At 46.9% G+C, this 12292-nt stretch overlaps 1 pseudogene; it reads right to left on the reverse strand.

Moving 5' to 3' along the window:
• Window positions 1–4402: 4402 nt before the first annotated feature.
• On the reverse strand, window positions 4403–5201 carry LOC138445672 (BCL2/adenovirus E1B 19 kDa protein-interacting protein 3-like pseudogene; annotated as a pseudogene).
• Window positions 5202–12292: the final 7091 nt, after the last annotated feature.

Genomic DNA, 12292 nt, shown 5'->3' on the forward strand with positions numbered 1-12292 from the left:
GAGCAGAGGGGCTTGCGCTCGGGACTCCCGAGTGGTGTTTTTGCTCCAGTGTGGCCTCGCAGGGGTGGATGCCAGGGAGACATCGGAAGATGACAGGAGCGGGAAGGAAGTAGCCATGTGGCCACGTTCTGAAGCCACGAGGGAACAGCGGGGACTGTGCATGAGGCCCAGAAGAGGCAACCGGCTGGGCTTGTCAAGGAGAGCCCACCAGGGGGCAGCACTTCCCACAGCAGAGCCAGAGCTGAGGGGCACCTGGATCTCCTTGGGGCAGGTTGAGGGGTTTTGGGGTCAGCTCCTCAAAGGCCTCGAGGACCAGAAGGTCAGAGGGATGGAGGTGGGGACAGTGCTTGGACTTGTGTGCTGTGGGGTCCTTGGGATGGAGTATGGGGGAGGGGCGGAGCGGGACACACGGCCCTCCACTCTCCCTTTGACCCCAAATTGGCTTCCCAAGCTGTGGATGCAGCCAGAATAAGGCTGACCAAGCCCACTCCAGGCTTGTGTCCAGGCTCTCACCGCAGTCTGGGTACGACAGGGGTAGCAGTGCAAGCCCAGGAGCAAGGGCGTGTCTGGTGGCTGTGAGCCCCAACTGGGGGCCATGGGCCCAGAGAAGCCTGAGACCTGCTGTTCCAGGGGTGGTGCTCATGTGGACTCCTCCCTAAGGCCTACCTTGAGGCACATGTGTAGATTCAAGGAAGGGCAGCTGATGGTGGGGCTTGGAAGGTGCACACCCCTGCTTCATGCTTGGTGCATCTATGCAGAGATGGTAGTACTGGCTGGCAAACCTCCCACAGTCAGATCTGTGCCTCAGCTCCCCTCACTGGTCCGAATATCGGCTTCCACATGAGGCAACTGAGCCTGACATACAGCCAGGTCTCTGCAGATGCGGGTCATTCAGGGTGGTGAGGACAGCCTCCCTGGGCATGGGGTTCTCAGATCTTCAGGAGGGGCCCAACTGCTTGTGTCCCCAGATGAAGCAATCCCCACACAGTGCCTTTGCTCACACTGGTCAGCCGGGGTGCCCTCTAATACCACTGAGGTCCATTTCCTTTAAAAGTTGTTCTTTTCTTCTCACACCTACACACATGAATAATTTGGAATAAATTCAAGTAACCATGCCCCTCTACTGTCTTTTTCAGCTATGCTCCCCACACTAGCGTCTCTGGCAAACAGAACCCTATACTCCTGCTGTCTTTCATGGGAACAATAATACTACCGATCATAAGATCATTGTGAGGGTTAGATGAGTGAGTATGCACGAAGAATATAAAGTAAGCCTACAAAAATCACCAGGCTGTAGAAGTTAGAGGGGCCAAGCTCAGGCACAGACAGGAGAGGTGGCCTGAGAGAGTGACCAGGGGGAGCACAGGGAGCCTTCAAGGTCCTGGGCAGGATCAGCTTGTTGACAAGGGTTGCGCTGCATGCTGAAGGTGTTTTTATCTCCTTTTTGCGTATTCTACTTCTAAAAAAAAATTTTTTTTTAAGTGTGCATGGGGGACTTCCCTGATCCAGTGAATAGGACTCTACACATCCACTGCAGGGGGCAGGGTTCAATCCCTGGTCTCGGAACTAGGAGTTCACATGACACAACTAAAGAGCCCACATGCCTCAAGGAAGATGGAAGAGCCTGCATGCCACAACTAAGACCCAGTGCAGCCAAATACCTAATAAATATTAGAAGAAAAATTTAAAAACATTCTCTGACTCACCTACAGCGACGACTGCTGGCCTGAGGTGCAGACAGGCCGTTGCCTCTGAGCTGTCAGGCAGTGGGCCCTCTGGCTTCAGAGCTCCTGCAACCCCACAGCAGAGACACCCCCCTGCTGCAACACACACACACACACCACTCAGTGATCATCTGGTCCCACACTGCAGGTCAGGCCAGCTGCTGTGATTTTATCTGCATTTGGGGGCATCTTGGGGGCCTCTTGAACATTAGGGGTTGTGTATGGGGCCTTCTTAACTTACTTGTCCCTTTCCATGGACAAATAGCTCTTCTGTTCACCATTTCCCATGTTCTGCCCACGTGCTCTGTGTTTTATACCTGGAAACTGTCTCATCCACTTTCCTAATTTGTTGTTCTACAGAAAAACTGAATATTCTGGAGTTGTCCAGCAAACACACACAATAGAGCCTTTATACTTTCACTTTGAATTAATTGCTGCTCATTAACATAAGCATAATGGGGATTTTCTTCTGATTTTGAAAAAATATTAATGACTTCCCTGATGATCCAATGGCTAAGACTGTCTGCACCCAATGAAGGGGCCTGCGTTCGATCCCAGGTCAGGGAACTAGATTCCACATACTGCAACTAAGACCTGACCGAGCCAAATATATATATATATAAATATATTAAAGTGAAAGTGAAGTTTCTCAGTTGTGTCCGACTCTTAGCAACCCCATGGACTGCAGCCCACCAGGCTCCTCCGTCCATGGGATTTTCCAGGCAAGAATACTGGAGTGGGGTGCCACTGCCTATTAGCAAATCTCTGAAGTACTTGCAAAATGTGGTCTTCTCACTAATAAGCTAAGAATGTACTTAAAGAGGTATGCTTTTTCCAAACAAAGTGCATTTTTAGCCCTGACTTTTTTTTTTCCAACTTTTAAAAGCATGGTAAAACACACATAATATTTGCCATCTTAGTCATTTATAAGTAATGCAGTTTAGCGGTATTGGGCTTCCCTTGTGGCTCAGCTGGTAAAGAATCCACCTGTAATGCGGGCGACCTGGGTTCAATCCCTGGGATGGAAAGATCCCCTGGAGAAGGGAAAGGCTACCCATACCAGTATTCTGACCTGGAGAACTCCATACAGTCCATGGGGTTACAAAGAGTTGGACATGACTGAGTGACTTTCACTTTCACTTTTGGTGGTGTTAGGGTTAGGAGATGGGCCCCTGGGCTGGACACCTGGTATTTGTCAACAGGAGTAAAATTCAAGCTTTGTTCTCACCCTGACACTTCAAGGACAAAGCTAGTGGCAAAAACTGAGCTCTGTTAAAGCAATGAGATGACCACTCCTGAGGTTAAGGAAGACTTCTCTGTCTGCACTTGCACAGGAAGGCTTCGTGGGGGTCGAAAAGCAAGGGAGCCCCACCCCATTACAAGCGTGGACATGCACCTACAGGCCTCTGCCTTGGGATTCATCTTAGAAAAAAGTTGTGCATACATATTGGAGAGGGTCCAAGGACCAGTCAGATGTGAAGAAAGAAACAAAACAATTGGCCAAATGTAAACAAAGACCCCAAACACCAGGAGAGATAAGAAAGCCTTCCTAAGTGATCAATGCAAAGAAACAGAGGAAAACAATAGAATCGGAAAGATTAGAGATCTCATCAAGTAAATTAGAGATACAAAGGGAACATTTCATGCAAAGACGGACACAATAAAGGATAGAAATGGTATGGACCTAACAGAAGCAGAACATATTAAAAGAGGTGGCAAGAATACATAGAACTATACAAAAAAAAAGATCTTCATGACCCAGATAACCATGATGGAGTGATCACTCACCTGAAGGCAGACATCCTGGAGTGCAAAGTTAAGTGGGCCTTAGGAAGCATCACTATGAACAAAGCTAGTAGAAGTGATGGAATTCCAGTTGAGCTATTTCAAATCCTAAAAGATGATGCTTTTGAATATGCTATCTAGTTTGGTCATAACTTTTCTTCCAAGGAGTAAGTGTCTTTTAATTTCATGGCTGCAGTCACCACCTGCAGTGATTTTGGAGCCCCAAAAAATAAAGTCTGACACTGTTTCCACTGTTTCCCCATCTATTTCCCGTGAAGTGATGGGACCGGATGCCATGATCTTCGTTTACTGAGTGTTGAGCTTTAAGCCAACATTTTCACTCTCCTCTTTCACTTTCATCAAGAGGCTTTTTATTTTATTTTTATTTATTTATTTATTTATTTGGTTTAAAATAACTTTTTATTGCCCAGGATATTTTTTTTTCCTTGTGTTATATTTTGTCTGTTTTATTTGTTTTTGTTTTCTTTTTTCATAACTATAAATTCAAGCTTAGGGAAGCTTGCCTTTGTCTTGAAAAACAAAACAACAAAGCTTTCATATCATTTGCAACCTGGTCTCATTTGAAGAGACAGGTGGGTTATCTTGTAAGAGTAAGATTTATACCACGAATGGTGCAGGTCTAGGTCTCGTGGTACTGAGAGAAGACAATGGCATTCTTGACAAAATTACAATCTGCTGGTGGCGTTTGCGGAAAAGAAGCCCTTGCAAATTTCTAAACGACAGTAAACTCTTATTAGGAAATTCTAAAGTGTTTTACAGGCCAAAAAGGGAATGAGGGTGTTAATAAAATGCCTCAACAGAGTTGGAATAAAATACTGGATCTGAGAGTTACTGGAACTTGGATACGTAAAAAGAGGGTGTACGTTGGGTCATGCTTACAATGGTCTCAAGTTCAAATAAACTACTGTGACAAGACACCACTTCACAAGTCACACGCTGGCCCAGGGACTCTTCTCCTCCCTTAGTAGGTGCTGGCAGAAGGCGTGCTCAGTCGTTTTCCGATGTAGATGCCTAGCCCCAAAGCCAAAACATGGGAGAGGAAGAGAGATGGAATGAACACCTTGAGAAACTCTGCGGAGAAGATCCCCCCTTTCTTCATGGCTCCACTTTTCCTCATGCTTAAGGAAACGGAACGCTTAGGGTGCCTGAAGTGGAACTCCTCGGGTGGAATGTTTTCAGGTCTACTGGACCAGTCGGACACCCAGTCTACGCTTTTCTTCAGAGCATCCACTTCTTTCTCTCCTTCTGCAACGTCTTCTTCTGACTGAGAGCTATGGTCCTTGCTGGTGTGCATTTCCACATCAAACGTGACCTGCCCATCTTCTTGTGGGGAAGGGCTGTCGCAATGAGAACTGCCTCTTGAACTGCTCTGTCCGGATTCATGCTGTGCGTCCAAAAGAGTCTTCTCCATGTCCCCATTGTGAATGGAGGATGAGGAGGGTACGTGCTCTAGCCCCCCATTCTTCCCATTGCCATTATCATTGCCATTGCTGCTGTTCATGGGGAGCTCCACCCAGGAACTGTTGAGGCCGGCAGGCGGTGGCAGAGACTGTTCGCCTTCCTCACAGTTATTGTTGTTGTGCGGGGGCGGCGGCTGTTCTACTAAGTGAGACGACATTGTCTGGCGGCTGGAAGAGCTGCAGCCCCACAGCAAGGACCGTCTCCGGTTCCATCAAGAGGCTTTTTAGTTCCTCTTCACTTTCTGCCATTAGAGTGGTGTCATCTGCATATCTGAGGTTATTGATATTTCTCCCAGCAATCTTGATTCCACCTTGTGTTTCTTCCAGTCCAGCGTTTCTCATGATGTACTCTGCATAGAAGTTAAATAAGCAGGGTGACAATTTACAGCCTTGACGTACTCCTTTTCCTATTTGGAATCAGTCTGTTGTTCCATGTCCAGTTCTAACTGTTGCTTCCTGACCTGCATACAGATTTCTCAAGAGGCAGGTTAGGTGGTCTGGTATTCCCATCTCTTTCAGAATTTTCCACAGTTTATTGTGATTCACACAGTCAAAGTCTTTGGCATAGTCAATAAAGCAGAAATAGATGTTTTTCTGGAACTCTCTCGCTTTTTCCATGATCCAGCAGATGTTGGCAATTTGATCTCTGGTTCCTCTGCCTTTTCTAAAACCAGCTTGAACATCAAGCAGAGACATTACTTTACTGACTAAGGTCCAGCTAGTCAAGGCTATGGTTTTTCCAGTGGTCATGTATGGATGTGAGAGTTGGACTGTGAAGAAAGCTGAGCGCCGAAGAATTGATGCTTTTGAACTGTGGTGTTGGAGAAGACTCTTGAGAGTCCCTTGGACTGCAAGGAGATCCAATCAGTCCATTCTGAAGGAGATCAACCCTGGGATTTCTTTGGAAGGAATGATGCTAAAGCTGAAACTCCAGTACTTTGGCCACCTCATGCAAAGAGTTGACTCATTGGAAAAGACTCTGATGCTGGGAGGGATTGGGGGCAGGAGGAGAAGGGGACGACCGAGGGTGAGATGGCTGGTTGGCATCACGGACTCGATGGACGTGAGCCTGAGTGAACTCCGGGAGATGGTGATGAACAGGGAGGCCTAGCGTGCTGTGATTCATGGGGTCGCAAAGAGTCGAACACGACTGAGCGGCTGAACTGAACTGAATTGAAAAGATGATGCTGTGAAAGTGCTGCAGTCAATATGCCAGCAAATTTGGAAAACTCAGCAGTGGCCACAGGACTGGAAAAGGTCAATTTTCATTCCAATCCCAAAGAGAGGCAAAGCCAAAGAATGTTCAAACTACTGCACAATTGCACTCATCTTACACGCTAGCAAAGTAATGCTCAAAATTCTCCAAGGTAGGCTTCAACAGTACGTGAACTGAGAACTTTCAGATGTTCAAGCTGGTTTTAGAAAAGGCAGAGGAACCAGAGATCAAACTGCCAACATCCATTGGATCAGAGAAAAAGCAAGAGAATTACAGAAAAACATCTACTTCTGCTTCATTGACTACACTATATACTAAAGCCTTCGACTGTGTGGATCACAACAAACTGTGGAAAATTCTTCAAGACATAGGAATACCAGACCGCCTTACCTGTCTCCTGAGAAACTTGTATGCAGGTCAAGAAGCAACGGTTAGAACTGGACATGGAAGAACAGACTGGTTCAACGTTGGGAAAGGAGTACGTCAAGGCTATATATTGTCACCTTGCTTATTTAACTTGTATGCAGGGTTCAGTTCAGTTCAGTTCAGTCGCTCAGTCGTGTCCAACTCCTTGAGACCCCGTGAACTGCAGCACACCAGGCCGCCCTGTCCATCACCAACTCCCGGAGTTTACCCAAACTCATATCCATTGAGTCGGTGATGCCATCCAACCATCTCATCCTCTGTCGTCCCCTTCTCCACCCGCCCTCAGTCTTTCCCAGCATCAGGGTCTTTTCAGATGAGTCAGCTCTTCGCATCAGGTGGCCGAAGTATTGGAGTTTCAGCTTCGACATCAGTCCTTCCAATGAACACCCAGGACTGATCTCCTTTAGGATGGACTGGTTGGATCTCCTTGCAGTCCAAGAGACTTTCAAGAGTCTTCTCCAACTCATGATGCAGGGTATATCATGCGAAATGCTGGGCTGGATGAAGCACAAGGTCAAATCAAGATTCCAGGGAAGGAAATCCCGCCTGTACAGCGTCACTGAGCACCTCCAGCTGTATTAGCGCCATTGGAATAATAAACTCAACATGGTGGTGAAAAAAAAAAAAGATTGCAGGGAGAAATATTAATAGCTTCAGATATGCAGATGACACACCTTTATAGCAGAAAGCAAAGAGGAACTAAAGAGTCTCTTGATGAAACTGAAAGAGGAGAGTGAAAAAGCTGGGTTAAAACTCAACATTCAAAAAATGAAGATCATGGCATCCAGTCCCATCACTTCATGGCAAATAGATGGGGAAACAATGGAAATAGTAGCAGGCTTTATTTTCTTGGACTCCAAAATCACTGCAGATGATGACTGCAGCCATGAAATTAAGAGATGCTTGCTCCTTGGAAGAAAAATCTATGACCAACCTCAACAGCATATTAAAAACAAGAGACATTACTTTACCAACAAAGGTCCGTATAGTCAAAGCTATGGTTTTCCAATAGTCATGTACTGATGTGAGAATTGGACCATAAAGAAGGCTGAGCACCAAAGAATTGATGCTTTTGAACTGTGATGTTGGAGAAGACTCTTGAGCGTCCCTTGGACAGCAAGGAGATCCAACCAGTCAATCATAAAGGAAATCAGTCCTGACTTATCATTAGAAGGACTGATGCTGAAGCTGAAGTTCGATACTTTGGCCACCTGATATGAACAACTGACTCAGAAAAGACCCTGGTGCTGGGAAAGATTGAAAGCAGGAGGAGAAGGGGACGATGCTTAGATGCCATCACTGGCTAGAGGGACATGAGTTTGAGCAAGCTCCAAGAGTTCGTGATGGACAGGGAAGCCTGGTGTGCTGCAGACCACGGAGTCGGAAAGAGTCGGACATGAATGAGCGACTGAACTGAGCAGAAACAAAGACCCAGAAGGACTGTCCTATATAAGGGATTTACATCACCTCCTTACTGCGCTCCTCCTCACTCAGGAAGCCCACACTCCTCTCCAGGTGTGTGTCTCTGCCTAGTTTCTGACTTACTGCGCTCCTCCTCATTAGAGGGCATGTTCATACTGTTTCTCTCCGGGTGTGTATTTCTGCTCTGCTTCTGTCTTGAATAAATGTCGTTTCTCTGTATGCTTTCCCATACATTTTGCTGTGTCTCTAATAAACTTTGTACCTGTTTTTACAGTTTTCGCCTCCTTGAAACATTCTTATTTTCAAATGGAGGAAAGAGGCAGAGTCACTCTAGTTCTAGCCTCTAGCCCGTGGTGGTCTGGTGGTTAGGACTCCTGGTTTTCATCCAGCCCACCCAGATCCAATGCTGAGGCAGAAAACTAAGATCTCTCTTCAGAACTGCTCACTGCTGTTTCCAAGATCAGTATTAAGTATATGCATACTGTTGTGCAACCATCACCACCATCCATCGCCAAAACTCTTCATGTTGCAAAACTTGGGTGGTCATATGGTAATTCTATGCCTAATCTTTTTACAAACCCCCATACTATTCTCCATAGTGGCTGCACCAATTTACATCCCCACCAGCAGCATAAAAGTGTTGCAGTTTGTCCATATCCTTGCCAGCACTTTTTCTTCTCTCTCTCTCTCTTTTTTTTTTTTACAGTAGCTGTCCTAATGGGTATGAGCCCTGACTTTTTAAATTTGCAGGATACTGAAAGGAAGAAGCTTTCCTCTGGGAAAAGAACCCAAAAGCACTAGTGACAATCTGGTGAATGAATTTTTTGAAAAGTGCCTCCTGAATCCCACTTCAGCCATATTTTTCCATTTATCGGCTCCATCTTGATGAAGCATGAATCCCTGTCCTGAGCAAAGGACGTGTTTCATTTCTGGAAATTCTGTTTTTCAGCTTTTATCTTCATTTAAAGAAAAGTAAGATTGCTGACCCACAGGTTAGCTGGTCTTCAAACAAGTTTCTACTGAGCATGGGAGGTCGTTGTTGAGCCCAGGAGAGTGAGGCAGAATGGAAACCTCATGGGCCCTGCCTTCAGGGATTCAGTTCCCAGTGGAAAAAAATGTCGAGTACAGGGGCTGAGCCAGACAGGAATGGGTGATGACAAGGCCTCTCTATGCTGGACACACACCTGGGCCCGCGGCCCACCTCCTCAGGCCACCTCCAGCACCTCGTTCATTTTGCTCTTTGGACCCTGAGCCCCTGACCTCAGATATACTTTCCTAGGAGACTCAGGGAACTTCTGCTTCTGTTCAGGGTTCTAGGGTCTCCTGGTTCCTCCTGCCAGCTTTTGTGCCAAGCAAGGCTAGGTCCAAAAGGCATTCCTAGAGATAGCAAAGGAACACTTAGAGATAGGCGTTGACACAAACCAACCAATCCAGAGCCCACACTTCTATCTTTTACAAGACTCTCACATCACACCAGTGCTTCCCTGTCCTAAGTCACACCAGGGTCAGGTATCAGATCACTGGAGATGACCCAGTAGCCTGCAGCCTGCTGAAATTTTTCAAACACACGGCCCTAATCTTCCTCAGGGTCCTTGCCCTGCCTTGCCCATTCCTTTCGCAGAAATCCCAGCAAAGGCTCTTGGCCACCCCTTCCCTCTTCTCTTTCTCTTCCTGACCAACTCAGCGCTTCCCTGTGTGGCTAGGGAAGCACTGCCTGATGTGCTTGGTGTGCCCTGCCCCCTCCCATTTCTAGACACCTGTGAGTATAAAAGTCCACCTGCATTTCTGACATCTTCAGTTCAGTTCAGTTGCTCAGCCATGTTCAGCTCTTTGAGACCCCATGAGCTGCAGCACGCCAGGCCTCCCTGTCTATCACCAGCTCCCGGAGTCCACCCAAACCCATGTCCATTGAGTTGGTGATGCCATCCAGCCATCTCATCCTCTGTAATCCCCTTCTCCACCCGCCCTCAGTCTTTCCCAGCATCAGGGGCTTTCCAAATGAGTCAGCTCTTCGCATCAGGTGACCAAAATATTGGAGTTTCAGCTTCAACATCAGTCCTTCCAATGAACACCCATGACTGATCTCCTTTAGGATGGACTGGTTGGATCTCCTTGCAGTCCAAGGGACTCTTCTCCAATACCACAGTTCAAAGACATCAATTCTTTGGCGCTCAGCTTTCTTCATAGTCCAACTCTCACCTCCATACATGACCACTGGAAAAATCATATCCTTGACTAGACGGACCTTTGTTGGCAAAGTAATGTCTCTGGTTTTTAATATGCTGTCTAGGTTGGTCATAACTTTCCTTCCAAGGAGTAAGCGTCTTTTAATTTCATGGCTGCAATCACCATCTGCAGTGATTTTGGAGCCCCCCAAAATAAAATCAACCACTGTTTCCACTGTTTCCCCATCTATTTCCCATGAAGTGATGGGACTAGATGCCATGATCTTAGTTTTCTGAATGTTGAGCTTTAGGCCAAATTTTTCGCTCTCCTCTTTCACTTTCATCAAGAGGCTCTTTAGTTCTTCTTCACTTTCTGTCATAAGGGTGGTGTCATCTGCATATCTGAGGTTATTGATATTTCTTCTGGCAATCTTGATTCCAGCTTGTGCTTCTGCCAGCCCAGCATTTCTCATGATGTACTCTGCATATAAGTTAAATAAGCAGGGTGACAATATACAGCCTTGACATACTCCTTTTCCTATTTGGAACCAGTCTGTTCCATGTCCAGTTCTAACTGTTGCTTCCTGACCTGCATACAGGTTTCTCAAGAGGCTGGTCAGGTGGTCTGGTATTCCCATCTCTTTCAGAATTTTCCACAGTTTATTGTGATCCACACAGTCAATAAAACAGAAATAGATGTTTTTCTGGAACTCTTTTGCTTTTTCTGACATCTTACCATCCCTGATTAAAACAAAATCCACATACATTTTAACTCAGTAGGAGATTCCTGAGTGTTCAGGGATAGTGACAGCCTTCAGCAGCTCTGTCCCACTTCACTGAATGTGTTATTTCCTTGTGCCATCTACTAGACCACAGAAAGTGGCCTTGGAAACACATCTCTTTAAAAATATATATACATATTTTGTCCACACATCTTGTGGAATCTTAATTCCCCAATCAGGAAGTGAATCTGTGTGCTCGGCAGTGACAGTGTGGAGAACTAACGACTGGATTGCCAGGGAATTCTTGAAGATAATTTAATTATTGATTGATTGATTTTTGGCTGTGCTGGATCTTCGTTGCTTTTGTGTGGGCTTTCTTTCTTTCTTTTTTTTTTTTTTTTGTGGGCTTTCTTTAGTTGCAGCAAGCCGGTCTACTCTTCATTGCCGTGTGTGGGCTTCTCATTCTGGTGGCTTCTCTTGTTGCGGAGCACAATCTCTAGGCACGTGGGCCTCAACAGTTCTTGTACGTGGAATCCTCCTGGACCAGGGATCAAATCTGTGTCCCCTCCCATCCACTGCACCAACAGGGAAGTCCTTGAAAATAACTTTCAAGCGTGGCTTTTCCCCTGGGAACACTTACAGCGCAGAATCCTAATTCCAAGCTGGAAATAGCTGGAAAGTGATTTGGGTTTGCCCAGAGAAGGGGCACTGTGAACATTTAGGGGACCATGCAGGCCCCTGGCTGTTAACAGTCTGTTTGCTCAGCGGGTCCAAGGCTCAGTGAGGATTACGGAACTCAGGTATGGAGGCCCTGGAATGGCCTGCAGTGGACAGACACAGCCTCCTTCACCCCGCTCCCAGGTAGCACCCTCAGCACCCTGGTCCCCACACCTCCCACACTGCCCAGGTGTCTGCCGGGTGGACACTCTGGGCCAGACTCTTGTGGCAGCTGAGGTGGTTCTGTCATCAGTCTGAAGATCCCAGTGTCAGCCCTGGCTCCCCCTCTGGCTCCCTGGGTCAGCCTCACATTGAGTAGGAGTACTCCCCTCACCTTGAGGGGCTAGGCTGGGGCCCAGGTTTGCCAGGACCTCCCTCAAGATGGTGCAGTGTGATGACACTCCAGCAGAAGGGGGACCCAGCAGGTCAGGACACCAGTGCGCTCAGGGTGCCTGAGTACTTGGCTAGGGGTTAGGGTTAAGAAGCAGGTGTACACCCAGTCCCTTCCCATTCTCCATTTCTTCATCTATTCATCTTTTGCACAAATGCTGTCAAGAGTTATCAGGGAGGATATGGAGATGGGAGAGCTGAGAATTGTTCGCCATCTGGAGGCATGGGGTGGGAGACCCAGACC

The sequence above is a fragment of the Ovis canadensis genome, chromosome 9 (assembly GCF_042477335.2).
Source record: "Ovis canadensis isolate MfBH-ARS-UI-01 breed Bighorn chromosome 9, ARS-UI_OviCan_v2, whole genome shotgun sequence".
NCBI lineage: Eukaryota > Metazoa > Chordata > Mammalia > Artiodactyla > Bovidae > Ovis > Ovis canadensis.